The sequence below is a fragment of the Scomber japonicus genome, chromosome 9, assembly GCF_027409825.1.
Source record: "Scomber japonicus isolate fScoJap1 chromosome 9, fScoJap1.pri, whole genome shotgun sequence".
Taxonomy (NCBI): Eukaryota; Metazoa; Chordata; class Actinopteri; order Scombriformes; family Scombridae; genus Scomber; species Scomber japonicus.
The window spans coordinates 12,318,437-12,343,881 of NC_070586.1; positions in this window are offsets into that span (position 1 = coordinate 12,318,437).

Here is a 25,445-nt window from a genome sequence, read left to right on the forward strand (position 1 = left end):
AAACAAAAAAAAGAAATGCTGTCAAGTCTTGTTGCACCTCACTCTGTGACTGCACTTGTTTGCTTATGACCGAACAACAAATCTTTGTCACTAAAACTCAGGTGTATCCAGCTGACTTGCCTCTGCCACATGAATACATGCGTTACAGGAGGGTATAAAGGGAGATACAAGGATCAAAAGCATGTCCCCCTTTTTCCCTCCCAGTTTATTCCAACCACCCCCAGCTCAAGTGGAGAGGCGGTGTCGTCACAAAATATGACAGGGATAGTGATCCACAAAGGACCTAAGCCTCTCATTCCATCCATGACAGAGCGCTCGAGAGGTGGGCGTCAAAGAGGGGGCTTTGTGAATACCTTATGAGTTCAACCACGGCGGTTCAATCAAGCCTGCAAGAGGAGAGGCAGAGAAGGCAAGGCCGTCTCAATCCTGAAAGGTTTCCACCCTCCTCCTTCTCTCACTTCTCTCCTTTTCACGATCTTGCCTTCCCTTCCTCTCATTTATTTATCTTTCCCCAGTCTGTAAAATATCACGCTCCTCTTGCTCAGCTTTCCCCACAGAATTTCTCAGTCGCTCCGTCTCCTCATCCCTTGCTTGCCGCAGTCCCAAGAGGACCACTTTAGCTAAACAAGGGATTTGAAGATCAGAGGCCAATCTGCTCTGAGAGGTAAACACAGAGACTTCCGCTGTCCTTAGAATAGATGCAATGACTGAGGGTGAATATCGACTGGGCACATTCAGTCAACTGCATGTTAAAGGGATTGCTGCTGATATGAGTCACTGACAGTTCTTAATTGAAAACCAGCATGAGAAAAAAAATGACAGGGCAGTGGCAGCATGTGAATTCACAGTTCTGTGCTCCCACTGAATCATTTCACTTTATTCATTCAAGTCATGAAATACAAGAATTGTAATTGAAAGCTAGTATGAAAGAGGAGGATTATACCACGAGGCTGTCAAGTGACAAAAATGAAACAACACAATACTGTGCAATAGATCCACATCCCCCATTTTCACTTAGTGACTTCATCAGATAGTTATCAGATATTAACAAAACCGCTGTTTCTCCTAGATTGGCGGCAGCAGCGGTGGTAAGAAGGGGGGGCTGGGAGCTGAGCCAAACTCGAGAGAGAGGCTCAGCAGCCAGACATTTCTCTGTTCTCTGTTTAAGAGCAGCTACGATTGACACTAAAACGAGAATAGCCAGTTCACATTAAAGGTCAGTCCACCTTAAGTGAGCATGGTCGGGTTAGGCTAACCCCCTTGACTTTTCCAGCAGTTGAGGGAAACAACAGAGAAGGCTTTTCTTGGTTTTAAGAAGCTGCAGCATTTATTAAATGACATACCATAGCCTATACTGTGCCAGACTGACAACTTGCTGCTAACCTTTTCCTCGACTCCACTTGCTTTCACGTCACTTTCTGTGGCTCACTCTGCTCATTCAACCACACACTCGCTACACAAACACACACACACACACACACATTACATACTGCCCTAGTCCAGTCCCTTTCACATAGATGTCCTTTGAAGAATGAAAAGAGATATGATGAACTAGTTGATAACTAAAAACACTCCCATGATGACAGCGAGTGTTATCATGTTCACACAGTGTGTGGGTGAAAATAATTAGAATTCCATTAATATTAATGATCGTGTGAAATTTTAGCAGCAGTGCTTATAAATATGAATATTTTCCTCCATATTAACAATATGAATATAGCTATATGCGTAAGTTATGGTAACCTTCCCAATAATCAGCCAGTACAACTCCCCCAAATATAATATCATAATGATGAATGAAAATATGAACTGTTGAAACATGTTAAAGTGGTTGGTTTTCTCAATTCAATGTAATCAGCAAGGCAAGAATAAAACATTCTTCAACTCCGCTGTATTGCACCGAACTCATCAGCCTACTTGTTCTCAAGCAGCAGCAATTAGCAAGCATTCAAAATGAAAAGAGGAGCAACAAAAGATCATCCAACGATTTTAAGTTTTTGGTTGGCTAACAACAACAACAAATGCTACAGTGTACCACTCATTAGTCAAATAATCAAATGAAACTAATTTTCTGCTGTGTCATTGTGCTAGCTATAAACTAGCTAGGCTAACATTGCTCATCATATAATCAGACTACTTTTACTGGAGCAAACTATTTGGTTTAAGTATTCAATTAATCAAGTAAATTATATATTTCTATATAAAACTAAATGTCAGCTTCTAAAATATCAGAATTTGCTGTTATTTCTAATCTTTATATAATGGTAATGTGAATTTCTTGGGTCACTTCATTGTTTCGGCGAGACAAAACAATGAATTTGAAGATGTCACCTTGGCTGAAATGGGAAATTGGTTCGACATTTTTCACTTTTTTCCTGACATTTGACAGACTAAAAGATTAATTGAGCAATTGGAAAAAATAATGGAGGGATTAATCATTAATGTAAATAATCATTAGTTCCATGCCTAGTTCTTATACTAAAATGACCTTGACATTGTTCACATTAAATATTGAAAATGGTAATTGTCATGATGATATTCACTAAGCAATGTGTTCCTTCTCTTCCCTTCCTTTCAAAAAAAACATGTATACCAAACAGATGTTAATAGTTTCTGAGTCTGCTGTGGGCAAATTAAAACACAAAGACCAATAAAGAACACATTTAACGGTGCTTCGTTAAGATCTGCCCTGACATTCACAGTTAACAACAAAGGAGCAGAAAGTATTTTTGTTGAAGTTACATAAGACTGCTGTTCTGTAAAAGGTTTGCTGTTGACAAAGGGACCGCAACCGCCAATATGCCAACAACAATGTGTCGTAGCAGAGCACATGAGAGGCAACGTGATGCAAACGTTGCCTGATGTAGGTGCACAGCATGTATCACATATTGAAAGTTGCCTGTTCACCTGAGGCTCAGTCATGGAAGACAATGCTGTCTGTCTGAATTTGATGTACAACTCTTTTGTCAAAGCAGAACACTGTGGTGGTAATAAGATGCACGCTGAATGTAAAACTCTTTTTTATGAAGTGAACTAATGATGTTACTAAAGCAAAAATAACCTCTATTGATTTCCCTTATTAAAGAAGGGGGTTACTGAAAAAAAAAGAAGCTAGCACATTTGAGGGAGCTTTTTAAGCTTGGAGAAAATGTTAAATGAATCAGCAGTAGATGCAGCTCACTATCAGAGATATACATTCAGTACATGTCACACCATAATATTGAAAGCAATTATGAAGGACTAAGTGGGTAGTGAACATTGCGTTAACTGGAAAATGGTGGTGTCACGAAAAATAGACTCGCTAATCAAAGATCATTACTGAAATACCCGGTGAGGGAAGAGGCTTCTATTCCCCTCCTGTATTCATTCCTAGGCCCACGTGAACCCGTGATGTATAGCAGCATACTTTCCTCCCACGCTTACCCCAAATCCACTGAGATACCAGAACTCTTCAGCTGAGGGTCGGCAGAAATGGGAGAGGTGTTGGCAAGTTACAGATGAGGCTTGGAGATGGAATATTCAAACGGGAGATGTGAGAGTGAGACGGAGAAAAAGGCGGTGAACCATCGAATTAGGTGTTAATTGGATACATCTGTGTATTGTTTTTCCACTCTCTTGAGTGTCGAAGCAAGGGAGTCACTGCCGCAGGAGGAGCTGTGGCAATGTGACGGCTGTGGACCGCAGCAGGGCATTGATTATGCATCGTCTGATCCTGTGGGAGACAGCGGCTGCAGCAGGAAGAGGCTGTGTTTAAAGAAATGCTCTAAATGCAGTCCCAACCCGTTTTATGTGGGCGTGTGGTACTGTGTTTGTGGGTTCTGTGCGTGCATGGATATGTGCGTGTGTGGATGTGTTCACACTTTTCCTCAAACCCTGAGGGATAAGCCTCAGGACTGAAAGGCGGTTTTTGGGAAAAAAATCATTATGAATCGTGCCTTGTGAAGTGCTCTCTCTGCGTCTCCACTGATGTCTGCTATCAGTCCTCCAGCAACTAATTTTTATCAGTTACCTGTCCAAATCTCAATCCTGGCTGTTCAGCGTGTAAACACAGCAGCAGACTGTAATGATATACAGTAGCAGTCATAACATATCTCCCATACAACCATTATTTCTATTTAACAGCAGCTCTCTCTTCCTGAGTAGTTATGGCATTGTCTGTTGAGCTGTATGCAAAAATAATCAAAGACACAACAATTGAAAGGATGAAATTGACACTCTTTACTCGCTAGCATGCAGAGAATGGGGATTTAAGCATTCATTTTGCTCTGTTAATCAGTGCGAGCTGTGCGACAAACAAGGTAACAACCAAGCCCATCAGAGGCCCCAGTTGCCACATGTCATCCTTCAGGCTGCAGGAAATGGATGTGCTTCATTTCGCCGGCCATAATATCTGCAGGGGTAACCACCCGACTCCCCAGAGGGCATGTGCTGCTGTATTAAAACTGTCCATCGTCTAGGCGGTCATGTCTCTTGTCTTCTCGGGTGACCAACCAGGGGCCTGAGAGTCAAGGGATTTAAAAGTCTATGTTGAAGAGCCTGCTGTCTCTCCGCTCAAATATTGCATGTCTGCAACAATGGCGATGTTTGAGACAGTTGCCTGCTAGATAAAGTCACTGAAACTTGATGAAATGACAATGATGAGGCAAGGGATAGAAGTCAAAATATGTCAGAATAAAACTCAAGATTGATTTAATCTTTTGTTGAAGAGAAGTTGTGTCTTTCTTTCTCTCGCTGGGTTTATTGGAGTTCATGAGCATGAATATTACACTGATATTTCCATGCTGCATTCCTGTATTGGTGACAGATGATTTCCTGCAAACATGTGCAAACATTAAACTATTTGAGCAGCCTAGGTCTCAGGGATAAAAAAAATATTAATCTGCATAACTCACACATGCCACAACATTTCTGTTAAATATTTAGTTTGCTAAATATCCAATGATTATGACAGCCGTGAGCGGGCTACTCAGTACTAATACAGCTCTACTTCAAATTAAAAAGTGAGAATAGGTCTCATATCCCAGAGTCATAAAATAATAACACAGGTGAAAGCACGTTATCTGTTTACGTGTTACATAGAGGCGAAAGCCACAAAGGTGGTTAAGCACTTAAGACTTTTGCAGGTGAAGGAGCACGCACCACATAAATAAGACAGTCTGCCTGGCTCTGCATTCATTTTCAACTTTTAACAGCAGGGTGCAACGGAAATGTTTGCTCATTCACCTCTATTGCTTATTCATGCAAAAGAACATGCCTCTCGAATATTGAGGGAGCTATAAAAACAAAAAGACAAAAAAGGAAATATCTTACAGTGTGTTAACATTATGTGGTGAATATTTATTGAAAAAGTTCTATTGGCAAATGCATTTTGATTAGAATCACATCCACAGTAACATAAATGCCAAGCAACCGCAGCAACACCCTTAGATACAGTAACCCGCTAGGAGCAGGTGGTTTACACTCAATATTTTGTTATGATCCGGGATTAAATCTGTCCTTTCATTTTTTTTTCTTATTATTTCTACATTGTCCTTTATTGTTGTGTTTTTTTGTTTCATCATTTTTCCCAGAGAGTAATGGATAACATCTGATACTCATCTATAACTCTCACAGCTGCCCTAAAAATGTCATTGCGGCACCACCATATCTCCCTGAGGGCCAGTATTCTTCCCCATCCTGCACCAGCGAGAGCTTCATCTTCGCTATGCCTCCTCTCTCTCGTCTCTTCCTTGCCTTCCTCACCCTTTCAACTTGCTGCTGGGAGCTGAGGCCCTCGAACACTTTTTTGTTTTCTCAGGCAAAAAAGCGCAGCACATATGATCAGACCAGTTTTTAAACAAGGGCTTCAAAATGATGTAACTTAGTTCTTTGACTCGATGTCGCCTTTGTTGTTGATGCGGACGCCACAGCTCTGTGTTTCTTGTTAGTGATGTATCGTACCGCAAGAAAAGGAGGGTAGAAGTTGCGATCAGGATTTCAGCAGCAGTGAAGCAACTTTGGGGCAAGCCAACAACGATTCACAGTGACAATTCAGACTGAGATTGTTCATACAGCACATGTTCTATTACAGCATCGTAGAAGCAGCAGCATTATCATGAAAGTCTTGTCCAGGCTGCACAATGGCTTTCTTTCAAAATGTCCTAAACATAACATTCAAGGTCACTAACACTTCACTTACAGTGTCTTCTATCTTATTATTTGTTCGCAGCCTCCTCCCTGTTCCTGCGCCACCAGCTTCAGTTCTGATTACTGACAACTGCAGCATATCATCCTCTGCAGTGGGAGAGGACGCCTTGGAGTGAACCACCTAATTCCTCTTGCGGTGGCGTCAGGATAGATTAACTGGTGGGGTTTACATTTTATCAGCTTTAATTTTCAGATACATTTCTACTGCTTTTAATTCTGTTAACTAAATGAGTCACATGATCCCTGAGGTGATAATGTGTAGTTTTAGCTGCAACTAAGGATGACTATTGTTCCCAGAATAGGTTTGTGATGGACATACCCTAACAAGATACCAGCCCAGTGGTAGGGTTGTGTATTTTTTTTCAAACAGTATGTGTGCTGGTCTCCAGCATAGACCCAGTAGGATTCCAATTTATCCAGCGCAGCTTGATATCATTGTTCGATCAGCTCCGTGAGGAATGCGCCAAGGCTGACTGATTCTGCCCTTCATCAAGATATGCAGGAATAAAGTTGCAGCACACCCGGGGTTCTAGGTATGCCCTGAATAGTTATTCTGTAAATAAACAAGTGAGTTCTGTTAATTCCAGTCACAACCAGCGTAGCTGGAATAAAACACGTTAGCTGACCATAGCTAGAGGAGAGATGGCAAAACGGGAGGGGCGAGGTGCAGCTGCAAAATCACCTCTTTGGCCCTGATTTGTCTTCCAACCCATCTCTGTGGCTCCCTCTGGAGAAGCCTGTGCTGCAGTCCCTACCCTGATGTTTGCTCTTGCTTTGTTCTCTTTCTCCTTCTCTCTGGTGCTTTCTTTACCTCCCTTCCCTCCTTTACACTTGTTCTCCTCATTCTGCCTGCCTTCACGCAATTCCTCAGTTTCATTTCCATCTCAGCTTTTACTATATACAGCCTTGAAAAATTAAGGTTTTAGGGCATGTGTGCTTCTTAATCATGCATATACCATCGCCTGCAGTAGCCTGTATTGCTTCTCTCTGATCATTCCCAGTGTCAGCCTCCCAGGTCAGGGAAGAAAGCATGTTGTAAAAGTCAGACGCAGTGAGTGAGGGCTGTTGTTTCAGGCAAACATACTTGTTCAATCACTCATATGAAAGGTTTGCTAATTAGATTTAGAGAAAGAGGCAAGAGAAAGTACTGATTTTCAATTACTTTCAATATGAATCATTAGTCATCTAATTTGCTAATATTGGATTAGGTGGTAGCGTAATGCTGGTATGAAAAATGAATACCTCTAGAGATTTCCCCTAGAAGGGCATTCACATCAAGCTGTGCAGTGCTCAGCTCTCGCCTCCATATGGTGGATTTCAAGGGTGAATGAAAACCTGAAGAGAGCTTGTACTGCTTTGAAAATGCATAAGACAAACGGGATGTTTCAGTGGTTTATTTTTTTCTTTGTTCAGTTGTTTGCTTATTTAAACAAGAGTGTACGTAGGCTGCGAGATTCATAGTGTCTTGTTGCTGGCTCATGACAAATTTCCACTTCCCCCTTCCTGAGATCTATAAAGAGTAGATTGAGCTTATCAGCGTGACCCAGATAGATGGACGACAAGTGTTGCAGAGGTTGGTCTTATTTAATTCCACTGAGTCATGGCCACTAAAGAAAAATGTAGACATTATAAAGAGATAGATCAGGCTCACAAGACTTCTGGCTCCTCTGGGAATTCACAGATAGCTGAGGAGAATCCTGTTAAGATCCTGGCAAATTACAGTTTCAGCTAGCCTCAGGGAATGTGCTGCTCCAAAATAAGAAACGCCTTTCTTAGCACTCATCGAGGATACATGATTCAGTGGTGATACAGCATAATGACTCTCACTACGGGGGACTGAAAAATGCTTTGACTATGATGCTAACCTGTCCTAATAGATCTCGTTGCAAGGAGCCTCTTCAAGCATGCAGCTGAGATGAATGGGGTTTAGTGCAAACTTTGCTCAAGGGAAGTAACACTCCAGCAGTCGGGTGTGTTGTGCTGTCGTCTCAGTTTTCTGTTATGTGAAGTGAAGAGAGTGTTCTTTTGAGGGAGAGTGTTCTTTTGTCTGACTCGGGGGGCAAATAACCTCTGACACTAATGATGATATCACTGAAATACTACAAAAGAAATGGCGCAAGCCCAGACTCCTTATCTGTGTCCTCAAACTCCTACCATTTGATCATAACCCTGACTGATATTATAGACCAGCTACTGAATCTACAATCGTTCTGTAAAACAAACTATTGTAGCACACTTGGATATGTCAGGCAAACTCCAAACAGAAGTGAACTGGTATGCACTCAAACTGAATATTTGTTAAATCTTTCAGAGTTCTCATTTGTCATGAATTTACTGGTTTACATGCAGAGAGGTAATAAGCACAGATTTTCCGACTAATAGAATGTTGAGTAAAGGGAATACAAAACAAATGAGGAAACGATACTAAAACACTTCATTCAAATCACTTTAATTCCAATTTGGACTCATTGCTTATTGTGATAGCTTAAATGCTCAAGTTATCTTTGGGGTAGATGGAGATTAAATCAGCTTCCTTTTAACTAGCCACAATTTTCTGGAAACACGTAAATGTTTTACAAAGAGTGTGCCTGAGTGCAGAGAGCAGTGGCAGAAAAGTGGAGCAGAGGAAAAGGTTAACATGAAGTTGTCAGTATGGCATATAGCACAGTATAGTGCATGCTACAGTGTTTCATTTAATAAATGTTGCAGCTTCTCAACACCCCCAACTGATGGAAATGTGAAAGGGGTTAGCCCCAAAGTTCGCAACAATGGGTAAGCCTAACAGTTCTGAACATAAAGTTTCATTGACTTATTTATTACTTTATAAATCATTAATTTGGCTACTTGGAGGCAATGAACTAGCTAGAACTGACATACAAAGCTGTTATGGATAACATTAGCAAATACACAACAACACAGAGCAACATTCAAGTCCATTCTAGGTTGTGTTCATGGTCTACCGACAAACATATTCACAATTCTGCCATCTCTGATTTGGACTCCACCAACTTCTGAGGGAAATACAGAATTGTCTCTTAAGATGCTATGTGCTATGTTCACCAGCTAGTCCCTAGCCTTCCTGTCTGTCATTAAGTGTTGGTGTAGGTTTCATAGAATCAGTCTATCAAAGCTTTTTTCGCTGAAAAGCTCAGAAGCCAATAGTTTCGAATCTAGGCAGCACCATCTTGAAAATTTCAGGTGCATGCCGGGAAAAAAAGAACACGGATTCTACTTATATGGGCATGAGGCGGAGTCATGGGCGTAAGTATGGGCGGAGCCAACGGCAGAGCGGGGAGGTTGCAATTGGTTGCGAGGGCTGGATCTCGAGGACATTGGTCAATCAACCTGTCAATCACGACGTAGCCACGCCCCAATGCATACCCTGCTTTATCGTCAAATATAAAATCAGGGAGGCCAAAATTTCACAAATGAACATCATACTGCATTGAAGAAGGCTTTAAACTAGCGATTGAGACCATAAACACATTTTGAAAACGTTTACTGAGGTTAGAAATCAAGTGAAAAATTGGTGAATTCTCCATTGACTTGTATAGAGACGGAAGTCCTTTTGAACACAAAACGGTCGCCCCCTGGTGGCCTTTTGATATAATGCAGCTTTAAGTTACTTCCGCGTTGGCCTCATTTCAGAGGACCGGAACTCCCTGCCTGATGGTGAGCATGAAACTAACAGTAAAGCAGCGACTCGTAAAACAAAAACAATGAGCTAAAAAACAGAGACAATGACAATGAGATTAACAGTACGCTCAGATGATATTCTCTGTGGGTTTGTCATGAAGAGCAACCAATTTCACACTTATACAAAACCATTCGACAGTCTTCACATAAAAATGAAGAATGGTGCAGCTTTAAATACATTAACCTGATTTTAAAAAATGAGTACTTTTACTTGTGTACTAATTTAAAATGAAATTTTAATATATTTTACATTCTGGTATTACTGTTTTTACTAATATAAGTATAAGAACCACCAGTCAATACATTCTCAAATGTTCAAGCAGATAAATATGAGTAAATCTACAGCATCCTAGACCCTCAGACCTGTGAACAGCCAAAGTGTGATCCATATACAGAATGACCCCCACAGGAGAGATGACAGACGATGCGGCACGGTGCATTATACTCTCTGATTAGGTTAGACCGCAGACTACAGGAGGCAGTTAATTTTCGGCAGAGCTGCAGCATTATCTACCTCAGCTGCACATTTATTTGAATAAGCCAACACCACTGAACGGCACGCAATGCTCACTAGCAAACACCAGCAATAGAGGTGTGATGATGAAAGTAAAATAGTGACGGATAATTCCTGTAAATTGTGCATGATCCAACTGGTGCCTCCTCCATCAAAGCTCCTCACTCCCTCTCTCATCAAGACTAATGTGATGTACCGAGCTGAGGGGGACACAACCTGTCTCTGGGATTGTTAGCAAGGCTCTCTGCATTACAGGTAAATATATCCTGCTACTTTTTCAGAGGAAACTGGAGAGTTTTCAGCTGCACTGCTCTGGTGACAGCCAAGATGCAACAAGAGAGGCACAATGTTCCACCCCTGTGTCACCAGCTGTTCATGAGCAAAGAAGAAGATATTTTAAATCTCCATTAGGTTAGTATGTGCCTTCACTCAGACTGCATCAAAGTGTTACTTGGAGCCTGTTCTCCTAAGAAAAATGACACAATAGGTTGTAATTTCAGTTACCAAAAATGACTTACAATTACGTTTGAGTGAAACACACCATCTAGTGGCTATAGTAACTATGGCCTGGAGAAGTGGCATTCAGATGATGTCTATCTAAGGTGAGAGATTTTCATTTTTGAAGTTGGTAGGTTGGGTTGCTGGTGAGATCCATTGTTCTATTCCTCTTTCCAACCATGAGTCTGGGCAGCTTTTTTGAAAACCATAGTAACTTTAACCCACACAATGTTTCAAGTGATCATTTTAACCCAAATCATGATCCCTCCCTAACCCTAACCAAGTGGTTTTTGTGTCTAAACCTAGCCGGACCTTAACCACGGTACTGTCAACATCATAAAACATCATTATTTTTAACAGTGATTTTGTAAATGATGGGTTAGGGTTATTACTGCTGATTACTGCTGATTGAGATGCCTGTATAGAAAATGCTTCTTTGGGTCATTCTGGAGTCTGTGGTAAAACAACAGATGCTTAATTTGAAAAACTTGATGGTTGTTTGGATAATCAGTGGCATACTTATTTAATTAGACATTCATCCTTGTTTCAAATGTGTGATGAAAGTGTAATAAAAGTAAAAGGTGTATGTACTTATACCAGTATAAGATATCATTTAGAGCCCACTAATATGATGTCTTACAAAATGGATGAGTCAAGGTTCACTGTCATCACAGCGCCACATGTATTCACACTGTTGTCACATTTGAATAAAGTAGTTTGCAGATGATTCATAAAAGGATTTCTAATCATTTAGCAGCTTTGTGCAATACACGTAACCAACAGTGTACTGAGATGAACAAGAAACTTTACTCTGTATATCCAGAGCAGTATTATTTAAGCTGGAGTAGGTATTGCTAAAATATTGAAAATAAAGCCCACCGGCAGCCCCTTCTCTCCTCTTTGTCCTAAGCCCCTCCCACCAGATGAGTGTGGGCATATACACACGCTTCATACACGCATTCAAAACCACAGTGATTACTACTGCACTCACTCACTCACACAACTCTCAAGGCACAACAACTTTTAGTAAACAATAAATGGTAAACAGAGCTGCCTCACACCTGTTTGAAGTGTGTCACAATAATAATGAGTGTCCCATCTCCCTGCTTGAATTCGACTGATATTGTGTTTCACTTCTAAGAACCGAGTTCACTTCCATTCAGAGTCTTTCGCTGCATCATTGTTGATAAGATTGTGTGCGGTTCAGTCTGACTCTGCGCTACAGGCAATAGCCCAATGATCGCACATTGCTTTTCATTCTGCTTTCTGTTGGCATTCCCGTCTTTTAATGCTTTCCATCTGCAATACATGCAGTCCTGTTACTTCCTATTTATCGGTATCTCACTGCTCACCTGGCCTCTAAGCTTTCTATGTCATCCACACAGAGTGCACAGACAGAGTGCACACAGACAGGTAGGCTAGGTAGGCTAGGTAGGTAGACATATTACAGGCCTGCGTCTGCCCAAGACACTAGATTTTTTTATTTAGTTTTATTGTCAGAGGATTTAATTTATTGTTTGCTGTTGGGATGTACAGTGAATTTCGACAAATAGTTTTAAAAATGTTTCTATAATACATTACCTACCCTAGCTTTAATTATTTCAGTGAAAATAACACTTCACAGTCTGCATAAATAAGCCTGTTAACACAATTTATTTGTCATAAAACCTTGTAACGTGGCAGCTTCGTGCAAGCAGAAAATTAATTGCACATCCTTTTTTTTTGGCAGTCCTGCGCAGTGTGCACTGATAAGTAAAAGAAGAGGGAACATTAAAGGGCAGAGACACTCATTTTCAGCTGTGAAACATAAATTTACCTATTCCTTTTAAGATGCAATGTCAGTGTGACTACTGATCTAAGATGTGTAACTGGCAATGGCAAATGAAACAAAGCTGAGCGCTTATTCAAGTGTCCCTTTTATCTATTTTTGTACATTTTATGTTGAGCAGTTAGCGATTAAAGCGGTGAGTCAAAAGGTATTCATTTTCTTGATTTTGATGACATCTTTTTGGTGACATCATTGGTACAAAACTGATTTATGTGATGTTTTACTTTTCACTAGGCAAACATTGTGGGTGGATTTTTCTGTCTATTAAGTTTGTCTGTCTGTCGGTTGATCTGCTATCTTTTTCTGCTTGGTCATAATGATAATAAACTACTGTTGCTGCTGAAGGAATGAAATGCATCACTTTGGGTGTACTAGTTCATTTTTCTTCCAGATACCCTCTTAAAAATTAGCTATTGAAAACAGAGTAGCTCTCTTCGTCTAGTACATAACAACTGTAATATAGCAATTGTAGCCTATTAGGACAAATTACCATTATTATTTATATGGGACAATTTAGAAATATAGATGTAAATTATTCAACTTCAAATAAAATTGCTCAGATGTTCAAACTAACAAACAACAAATCTACCAAATGGAGCAAAGCACTACATTTAGGTTTTTTGTCTCAGTGAGATTCAGGCTGAACACTATTAGTTTCCTGTTACCTTACAAAAATGGTGCTGGTAGTCTAACAGCAATTATCAGACACAGCGGTGTTGCATCTGAAAGTTGCACTGGGTCAGCACCCAGAGGTGTCCTAGATGGGATGTTAGATTTTCCAGCTTTTGGGTTACTGCTACATACAAGTAGACAAAGTGCAATTTAGATCAGAATGATAGAGAAACACTGTAGAAATAAAACAAAAACATGTCTTTAAGTGTATTAAATGTGCTTTATATCCTCATAATAATCCTAATTTTTCACATTGGTCCTGATAATAGTCTGAGAGAAGTGGCATATGCTAAAATGTGCTCTCACATATATTTGTGGACTGCTGTGTGTGGGTGTGCATGCATGTGTGTGTGTGTGAGAAACCACAGGTGTGGATGCTTGGAATGAAAAGGATCCGGTCTGATAATGGGTTGAGAATGACACCTCGACTCCCCAGCGAGCCTGTCGCAGTGTTTTATACTCAGACCCCCCCCTCCACCCCCACATGTGCGCACACTACCATCCTCGCTCACTGCCAATACATTGAGCACTGGAAGGAAGTCATTAAAACAGCAATCAGTGTTTCTTAATTACTAGGCATTGCAGAAAGATATTTGGTCTGGGGGGGCCAAGGGGACAATTCTTAAATGTTCAGCTCCTTTCCAGTCAATTATATGGGTAGGGTGTTAAAGACTCGTTCCCCATTTACATTTTGTTCAAAAAAACAGACTTAATGAAAATGCCCAGCGATCCGAAAGCATGGGTCTTGTTAGAAGTCAAAATACAATCAACAATAGACCCTAACTTTAATTTGTGTCAGGCCTTGCTTTAATCGCCTCTCACAAAATTGCCATCAACAATAGTCCAGGGCTTTAAACAAATCTAAGCACTACTCTCGGTCAGCTTTGAAATGAGCCACTGCGAATATAGGTAAATACCTTTTCAGCTCCATAAGGTAAAGATGCTCAGTACATGCAATAAGCAATGCACTCTTGCAGAAGAAGAGAAATAAGTCCCGACTTCACTTGCAATTCAATGAGCCAATTTGATTGAATATGGCCTGAGGGATAGCTGCATAATTAGCAGACATGTCTTAAATATGGGGAGTCTGCAGTGTTGCCTCTGTCTCAGTTTTACTGCTCACAACTGCTGATAAACAAAAAATTAAAGTTTGCTTCTTGTGGCCACAAATAAGCATATACAGTATGTGCTTACAGGGACACCATGCACCCAGAGCCAAGGACACATCCACATAGAAACAGTGTCTGTCACTATATCACATTCTTGCACTCAGTCTGCAACAAGAGGCAGAGCAGGAAATGTGCCCATCCACACAGTGCTTGTATCCTGATTAGTGGTGGCAGTTTCTGAGAGTGCCAGAAAAGACAGCTTGGAGGGCTTGTTTGGAATAAATGCTTTTCTCCAAGACCAGAGGTTAAAAACCAATTCAGATAGTCACAAATATTCTCCGAGTGAGTGTGATCTTCACTGACAGAAAAGATTTAGAGCACCACTACCAGCCTCAAGGGTGTGGGAGGCGAGGGGTGACCTCATTGGTGTAAGAACCAATGTTTTAAGGGCCAATCAGACAAAAATCAAAAGCTGTTATTTATGTATTTATCTTTGGTATCAACCCTAACACCTTACAGTGTTGTAGCTGTTGTGTCAGCCGTGATTTACTGAGGCAGAAAGTGACATTTTGAGACCGAAAAAAAGCTGACTCAAGGTCCTCAAAAGAGCTTTGAACCTCTCAATTCAGCCTCTTGGTTTCGACTTTGCTGCCTGTTGTGTTTTGAGTGGTGTTGTTAGAAGAACCCTTGTCTCATTGGACTGTTTCTGTCAGCTTGTTTACTCTCTGTTTTAGTTGCCTTGGATTAGAAAGAGCACCAGCCGGCCCCTGTCTGTTCCCAGCATGGAGTCATTTTCACAAAAATCCCAGCATCTCAGCATCTGAACTCCTCTGGAGATGAATACATGAATGTCCAAGCACCCTGCCCCAAGAATGCTCAGAGTCAGCTCTGTTTTCTTGCACATTAGGCAAGGTCAAGGTATATTCTCATGAGGGTGTTAAATCCCAAAAACTTTATGAAACTCAACAATAACGCTAATAAGGCCAGTGCTCAGTCAAGGAGACTGGGGGTTACTTGGGAAAAAAAACTGATAAACGCCTATCAAGAAGTTGTTGAATTATTTAACACCTCTGCTCTGCTGTCAATTTGTTCCTGCCATTTGGTTTCGCTGTAAATGAAATCTGTTTGAGCCACAGATGGAATTCAGACGAATGGCCCGCAATATAAGAAGAGGGGGGATTATGCCTTTCTTTTGTTTGACTGGGAGTTTTCTGCAACATTACCAAAGCCCCTCGGCAAATAGAATCATCTTCCAATGAGCAATTGGCAAACAGCATAGGCTTTACAAGATTTAATTACGCCTAATTGTATCTGTTTCAGTGTGGTCCCATCAATCAGTCTGAGCCGCTCTCAGTCTCTTATGCATATTTAAATGGACAGAATCCTGATTCTTCGATAATGACAAGATGATGGGAGGGGAAGAAAAGAATTGACGCTTATATAAGATGTTGCAGCCTCTATACTCGAAATATCAAGGCAGTGCTTTGGGTGAGTTCACCATTGATGTTGTTGTGTTTGATCATTCGCTGCCATCACTGGGATTCTGTATGATGCAACCGTTGAGAAAGCACATGACGTTCCAGCCTGTGGCTTAAAGAGTGGCACACCAACAATAACAAATGTCATGGCATCTGCCCTCCAGACTGTTATCTGCAAACCTGTCTCACAGCCTCTGCTCTCCACAGGCCTCTGTGTCATCTGTGTCCGCCTGTGAATGATGTCCCCTTAGACTGAGCCCTCCCTCCCCTCACCGACCGAAGGATTAGTTCCACCTCCTCTCACCCCCTGAAGTGTTCTTCTAAAAGGGCTTGAGCTGCACAAACCGGCTTTATCTCCCCTTTGTTTATAATAGACCAGTATATATTTGTTATTCTTTGGAGTGTGCTGACCCTCTGCACTCGTTATTAAATCCTGCAGATGTTCATTTCAAGAATCTCCAGCGTATTGTCATCTTCTCTGATGGATCAACAATAAATGGCTGCTAAAGTGACACTAATACATGTGAGATCTGTGACAAACAAGACTTATTCTGCATGATGTTACATTCTTTTAGAAGCCGAACATGCTGTTTCTAACTGAGACTAATACTTTTTACTTAGTTCAAACCTGGTGAGAACAGTCAGCTGACTAGGGCCCTCCACCCAACAAGAACTCGAGGGTGGGTCTTGAGTTTTGTTGGTGTTTTTTTTTTTTTTTTGCTCCACAACTTAGGAGCCAAGATAGAGGTCTTGTTTTTCACTAGTAGGGCTGTAACATATAACCCATTACCGTTTAAGCAAATGTTGTTTAAGTAGCTGAATAATTGTTTAGTCCATAAATGTAAGAATATTAGAATAAATATACTCATTGTAGGTTCCCGGTGCCTAGTATGTTGTCTGGCAATTGCTAATATTGTCTGAACAAAAGTTAAACATGAGTCTACTGTAGAAAATTAATGTTTTGTGCTCAAGGCCAACAAGCTGGCAATGTCAATATTAACATGTTGGTGCGTAGCAGGTATGTTTACAATGTACATCATCATAATTTTGCATAAGCATGCTAACATTTGCTAATTAGCTCAAACAGAAAGTGCAACTGTGGCTTGTAAGTATGTCAATCAATTTAAATCTCAATTTGCAAGTATATAGACATAGGCAAAGTAAGGGAAAAGTGTACATTTTAACCTGATGATGGCGCTAGAGATGAAACAGTGAAAGAGTGAAGGACCACCAGAGATGTTTAAAATTCATCCTGAAGGGCACATGAATGTCTGAACAGGGCATCACCAAAGGATATAAGGATTCATCTTCTGGATATTTTGCTAAAACCCAAACTGTCTACGTCGTAGTGCCAATAGACGAATAATCAGAGGATCACTAAATTCAGAAGGATTTCTGCTTTGGGCTCTGCAGACTACGAACATCTGTTCAAAATTTCATGATAATCCATCTAATAGTTGAGATATTTCAGTCTGGATCAAGGTGGTGGACCGACAGACAGACCGACATTGTCATTCACAGAGCTTTGCTGTCAGCATGGCTAAAATCCGAAAGGATTCAGTTTATAATTATTTCATCATTAAACAGAAAGAAGCTGCAAATCCCCCAGGAGGAAGGCATACCCTAAAACTGTTTTTGGTTGATAGACTACTTACAGTTGTCATAGTACAATTTTATCAGTATTTGTCTGCAAATTTTCCTATGCATTTTTAATTAAATTTCACTACACTTATACTGTGCTTATTATGACAAAGTAATGTGTTGAGTGTGAGATATTTGCATCCTCTCTTTTGTTATTCCTGGATTAAATTTATACACATTTTTGGACCATTCACGCATGAAGTCTGTTTGATATTTTGCACTTAATAAGCTTAATTATAAAACATTTCTGTTTGTACTGTTTGTTTTGAAAAGTGCTAAAAATCTTTCCACACTTTCTCCTGTTTGTCAGTGTCAGTGGAAACCCAAGTTAATGGTAAAATGTTTTCTTGTGGTTTGTTTTGCACCCTGTGAGTATACTTTAGTTTTAAACCCTCAGTAAACCAACAAACAATTACAGACATGCAGGCTGCTCAGCTCTGTATCAGCCTCATCTAACTGTATTCAACAGTGTGAATGAAAATGAAATGAATTCCTTCCTCTATTTTTTGCCAAGGCCTCTAAATGAAATGTGCTTTTTCAACTTCAATCTTTTGCATATTAAAGGTTGAGCCTTCACATGTCAGCCTATGTCACGTGGAGGTGAAAAATGAAATGTACTATTTTATTACTTCGGCTGCACTACTTATCATTGAACCCCCGAGCAGCTCTGGCATACTTATCCTGTCATATTTCGAGTTACTGATATTACCAAAAAAAGGCGAGCAAGTATTTTCTAAGACGACTTGCGCAGCCATTACTTTCATGTTTCATGTGTAGGTTGGGGAGGAGATGATCCGCTACAGAAACTGATGGCCAGCATGATATTTCAAAAGGTTACGCTGCGTCTTGCTCAGCGATTGTTTTCCACAGATTTATATTTGTTTAAAGGGGGTTTGTGGTTGTCAGCGATAACAAATGCACTGACAAATAACTGGGCAGTGTGCCATTTGGAATTCATTTAGCAAGACAAGGTAGAGATAAAGGCGCCACCCCGACTGTCTGCGAGCGACACTTCGTAAATCAGAGGACAGCGTGGATGAATTACGCTGCTGAGAAAGTCTCTCTTCTGAAGGACAACAGCAGTGTGTCTATTTACAATCAGCTGGCCTACAGCATAGGTCAGCTCTCACTCCTCCTCTCTCTGTCCTTTTGAAAATGTTACTCCAGGTTAAGCTGCAGCCAGCGATGAAAGACAGAATACCAATTTAGAGTGTCAGTTTAGCTGCTTTAAGATCATCGGAAAGGCAACACTTAGTGGTTTTGTCTTTGTTTCATCTTCTCATTATGTTTTCCTTCATTGTACTGGATCCATATCTTAAAATAAACTGCCAATAAACTAGCAGACTACAGTAACAGTACATCTTTTAGTGATGGATACCTGCTAGAAATCAAATCAATATTGATCATGTCTGACTGGAGAGTGATGCAGTACTTTGCTGTGATACTGCAGTATTGAGATTAAACTGATGCATTGTGTTATTGTTGTACTTTTATGGAGACATTTATTAAAAAGAAACTCTCCATCTATCCTTAAACCATTTGAATGATCATATCAAGGAATGAGACAGCAATATTCAAATATAATGTCTGTATGATTAATTTGTTTTTGTTAAGACAAAATACGGACAAATAGAGGAGGAAAAAGTATAAGTTTTTCCATTAAAATACAGAAAAGAATAAACAGCTCATTTTGACATCAAGCTCAATTTTTCATAAATCAACCCACAGCTTTGATTTGGTGGTGAATACGAAATGTATTTAAAAGCTGTTTATAAAATGATTTCCCATGAATAATACAAGCCACTTTATGCAAATTGAAATATATGAGGGGCCAAGCAAAAGCTCATCAAACAGAGTACACAGATACAATGAAGACTCGTCTGCCCACTGGGTAATTTTGATCATGACTAGAGAGAGCATTCTGGAAATAAAGCAAACTGTCTCCTTGTGTGCTTGTGCCAGGTTTGTCTCAACCAAATGATCTGTAATAGATGACATGATATGATCAACATTGTTTTGTTTTATTTTGTTCATGCTGTGTTACTGAATGTCCATGTTTTATGTTGATTTGAACCTTGCTGCTTTTGTTTATCGGGTTTCTCTGTTGTTCCTGGTGATTGGATATGTGCAAATGTGGGTTATGTGTAGGATGTTTTATGACAGAATAAAACTAAACTAACTTTGTTGAATCCAGAGTAAAATAATGTTCGACTTCATTGTTTGAAATTGACCAGACAACGTTTTACTGATGATATCTTGATCTACAGGGCATAATGGAAAAGGCTAAAAAGTGACTCTAGCTTCATGACCATTATATCAATCACCTCAGCTTATATATAGTAGTTAGTGTTCTATATAGTGACCAGCTTTGATTAATACACTGATACTGTTGTCTGCTTTTGGTGCAACATAGTCAACAAACACCAACGAAGGAAAAAGCTGTTATGCAAATTAGCAAAAATTAAAGCCACAACATGAATAATTTTTAAGCAACTGCATCTTTCAAATTATTCTGTTGGCATTACTGCAATATATGGCAATCCCAAATGAATATATAAATAAATACATTACATTAAATTAATAAATATTATCTGTTTAATGAAAAGTGTATATACAATATTTATGTACTTTTAGTTTTGTAAAACATATGCTGTAAAAAAAAAAAAAAAAAAAAAAAAAGGGAAAAGAAGCATATATACATAAAAGGTTTGCTCATATTAAATGTACTTCCCACTGTGAGTGAAATCTGATGTATTTTCTACTGTAATTGTGATAGCTGTCGTGGTATTGATTTCGATTGCTTGTTTGTAAAACATATCTACAAATGATGCTCACAGAGAAAAGAAAAAGTGTATTCCCGGTGGTATTCTGTTCCATTCACAGACAATCTGTCAGCTAAAAAAAGCAGCAAAAGATTAAATACTGACAGATATGACTGATCTATATTTCTCTCCACTGTGTTCCTATATTATGCATGCATGGTCCAGTATTTAACCATGCCAGAAAGCGCTGAAATGTGCTGAGATATGCAAAAACTGCTGTGTGGTTTTTAATATTTGCGGCATGATTTATTCCAGTAGATATCTTTAGAGGACAGACAAGGAGGAAAAAATTGACATTTTTATGCAAAGGAAAAAATGTGTTGTGCAGATTCCCTTATCGTTATCGTTTTGACTCCACCTCATCGCCAGTGCTGTTAGTGGACAGAGCATGCTGCATTCAAAGTCACCTTACGCTTCACTGTTTACAGAGGCGCATTCAGTTTGACACAGTTGTGATCAGTATCACAACTTTGTCAATATATCATTGTAAAGTCGGGGGCAAGTGATTTAGTCTCATGGGACATCCTTTTATGTCTTTGATAATTGCTGGCAAGTTCCCAGACATGAAGTGTTCAATTTGCTCGGTTGAAACCTCGTAATTTGTGTTAGAGGGGAAAGTGAAATCTTTAATTTTGTCCAATAAAATGATCAATTGAGGTCAGCAATTACTTGGCATCGACTGCCAACTGAAAAAAAACACTTGGCACATCCAAGCTGTTAAAGGGTAAGGCTGGCGATTTGACAAAAAAAGACAAAAAAAAGACCTCAACCAACAATGTGTTAGTGCTACAGAGAGCATAAAGAGGTTACTGAGCCAGACTGAGCTCCATTCATTCCTATTGAAGAAGGACAACATATACAGTGGGGAGAACAAGTATTTGATACACTGTCAATTTTGCAGGTTTTCCCACTTACAAAGCATATAGGAAGAAGAAGGATGAGTACAACCCCAAGAACACCATCCCAACCGTGAAGCATGGAGGTGGAAACATCATTCTTTGGGGATGCTTTTCTGCAAAGGGGACAAGAAGACTGCACCGTATTGAGGGGAGGATGGATGGGGCCATGTATTGCGAGATCTTGGCCAACAATCTCCTTCCCTCAGTAAGAGCATTGAAGATGGGTCATGGCGTGGCATGGAGTGGCCTAGCCAGTCTCCAGACCTGAACCCAATAGAAAATAAAATCTTTGGAGGGAGATGAAAGTCTGTATTGCCCAGCGACATCCCCGAAACCTGAAGGATCTGGAGAAGATCTGTATGGAGGAGTAGGCCAAAATCCCTGCTGCAGTGTGTGCAAACCTGGTCAAGAACTACAGGAAACTTCTGATCTCTGTAATTGCAAACAAAGGTTTCTATACCAAATAAGTTCGGTTTTTTCTGATGTATCAAATACTTATGTCATGCAATAAAATGCAAATTAATCCCTTAATTACAATGTGATTTTCTGGATTTGTTTTAGATTCCGTCACTCAGTTGAAGTGTACCTATGATTAAAAATGACAGACCTCTACATGCTTTGTAAGTGGGAAAACCTGCAAAATCGACAGTGTATCAAATACTTGTTCTCCCCACTGTATATCATTTCATTAAACATACATTACTCCCCCAAGAGTTTTTTGGCTGTGGATTAACCCTTTAATAAACACTACTTCTGAGTCATAACTCCATCATATCTGAACATACAAACATGACGCACATCTTGTTAGATTCAGCGTGACTTACACTCTTGGGCTATAAATATCAACAATGTCTCCATCATGGATAAACATCAATAAATCTGCTTTGAAGTAAATATTTATAAAATATGCTCCTTGTAGCAGTTCTTGCATTACATTTATCATATTTTTAGTTTTCTTCTGTGTCAAACTAGTCCAGTGATAGTTGTCTGTACATCTGTGATCACAGTATAAACAGGAATTGCAGTTCATGGTTCATGGTGCAATTTTGCCAAAATACAAACAAATATATATGATAAAAAAGAGGGCTCAGGTGCAGCCCACAGCTAACTCACACTGTCTCCATGGCAACATTACATCGTGCCTTTATCCCCTAAAGCATTTTGGGAACTATAGCTCCAAATCTCAAAACTAGATTATGCCCAATAAAGGACAAAGAATAGCAGAAGGCAAAATCCCTTCATATTATCTTCTTTTGGTTTGCGCTATCATTTTGTTTTTGACATTATTAAAGGCTCAAGGCTTATATCCTTTGAACACTGACACTCTCCTTCATTCATTCATACACAGATATGTGCTCTATATTGAGAAACCATGGACTTACGGGCAAAAAATGTGAACTATTGCACAAAACTGTTTTTTCCCCAAAAACTGTTCTAAAACCAGTTCAGTATAATTCACATACAGAATGATATTCTGAGTGGCCCAACTCTATTCTATATATAACAATATATATAGCATGCCTGGCTATAACATGTACTGTCTGCCAAATCCCTGTAAATCAAGGGATTAAAAACCAGAAAAAACAGCCATGGGTTTAAAGGGTTAATACACATTTGGTGCAGTAGTGAGTATTTGGGAGAATGTTGACCGAAAAATAAACTGCAGTGTCACTCACATGTCAGCCAATGCAACTGTGTGCTCATTTTATATGTTTTCAATAGTTTTTGGACTGTTGTTTTGGAACTTTCCTGAGATTTGTTGAGAAAGGGACATTATATAGAATATAGGCTTTAAAAAACACAAGGTAGCTGAAAATGACATGACTAGTCATTCAGAGTTCTCACCTGAAAGGTATAAGATTAAAGTGAATTCATAGGAAATATACACAATATTCAGGAAATGAGAGCAAATGGGTGGAAAAGCAACTGCTCTTCATTCATTCAGGTGTATAGTGCACATGAAAAAATGACAAAATATTTAAGAATCGGGTCAGTCATGAAGTCAGTTTATAACAACAGACTCTTTGAAGGTTACCCTGAGTATTTCATGTAGGGCAGACCAAGTGCCCGGCTTTATTTCCTGAGCTGAGTGGCAGATACAGTACAACGCTTCATTGGACTCAGAACACTTTACTTTGGGCCCAAGCATGTGGCCTTGATTTAGGTGAATGAGCACATCCCATTTATATTCAAGCAATCAGCAATCGCTCACAGAGACACATGCACACACACACACACACACACACACACACAATCGCATTGACTCTCTCACTCTTTTCTCTCTCCTCTGCTGTCTCTGCCAGCAGTGCTCATTACGCAGCTGAGACGAGTGAGAAAAGAAAAGCAGAGACAGAGAGACCCCCAGACGCAGGGGAGATCTACTCCCACACCAGCCTGTTCACTCCACGCCAGCAGTCAGGGAGTCAATGATCCTGGCACCAGCTGCGTGGTGCTCGCCCGCCCTGCTCCCTCTCCGCTATGCCATAGAGGACTGGAGTGACAGGCCCCTAGACTCCAGAACTCCAGGACCACAGCCCCCTGCTTGTGCAGCGCAAAGGAGGTGCTGTGTGTTCCTGCAAAGGACTTTAACTGAGCAGGATGGAAGTGCACAGGTAGGCAACGCAAGGACAGGCCGAAACTGTCATGGGAGGTTTCATCTCAGGAGGTAATAAGAGTGCAGCTGAAATAAATAACATGCTAAATGAACAATCAGCAGTTTATACATTAAGAGTTTCATTGTAAGGCTCTTAAACCCACTGCAGCTCACAGAGGGATGGAAACAATATCAGAAGCATAGATTACACTGTAATACAACACAGCCCTGCTGCAAATATTAAGCTATTTATATATATTAAGCTATTTCAAATATATGGTAATATATACTAACTTACAGCTGCATTGTTTGTTTTTTCTGTCCCCTTTGAAGCAGAGGAATGCAAATCTAATTTTAATACAATCTTAAAAACAGAGACTCTAGCATATAAGGCTATTGCTTTATACGTTTAGGGTTAAGTTAGCAAACAGTGGCCAATTCACACATTTAGCACTTACAAAACACTCAGCATGGAAGGTCATTCTTGACCTTGAGGGACTTGAGTTACAATCTTGTCAACATATCTGTCTTTTAGAGTGATGTGTTTGGTGCTTCTGTGCACTATTTATTCTCCTTTCTTTGTTTTTGTCTTCACCAACGTCAAGGAAAATATCTGTCTCTTTAGCCACATGTTTCTTCACCAGCTTCTTTGTCTGCTGGGTGTTGTGATAGGCAAGTTAAAAATGTAATAAAGTACACATACTCACTTAAAAAGTAATTACAAACTAATTAGCTGCAATACATGACTTTCATTGCTCAGCCCAGCTCCCTCAAAGTTCCCTTTAAACAGCTTCCACTTCCCACACATCACACATCTATCTATTTAACCCTAGTAAAAATGAAAATGAGACCTCAAGGTTTACCAATCAGCAAGCCTACATTTTGGAAGAATATTTACTGACCATTAACAGCTAGTTTTTATCTGTAATGATTGCACTTCACAGTCTGAGGTGAACCCGTTGGGTCCACACCCCCTCCAACTCTGAACAAAACAACAAAATGTAAGATTACCAGCCACCCGCATAGCCACTGGCGTGCCTGAATGTGCCTTTGCCATCTATATCTCAAGCTGGCACACGAGCAAAATAATAAAAGCCTGTCACAGACTGTCAGACAAGCTGTGATACTCACGTGATCGCTCTGATGTGACTCAGCTGATGCACTTCTGATGTAACGTTAATGCTACAACAGTGGCTGCACAAAGTTTTGAATGTGTAAATTGAAAAAAAAGTTGAAGAAGAAGGAACTCTTCCACCTCCGACTGGGGCCACAGACTCGTCAGCCCACAATGAGGTCAGCCAGGCCGTTCGCTCCCTGGCGGTACAGTGTTTTCTCTCGGACAGCCTGATGCGGGTTCACCCATAGCCGCAGGAAGAAGAGGTGCTGGGGGTGCTGCAGCCTCCAGATGGCTGGCAGCCTGCATGCCCATTTGTGTTGTTGCAATAATTTTTCTTCTGTTGTGTGCATGCCCGTCTGGCAAAAATAGACCCTGGGCGTAAAGTTAGTGGA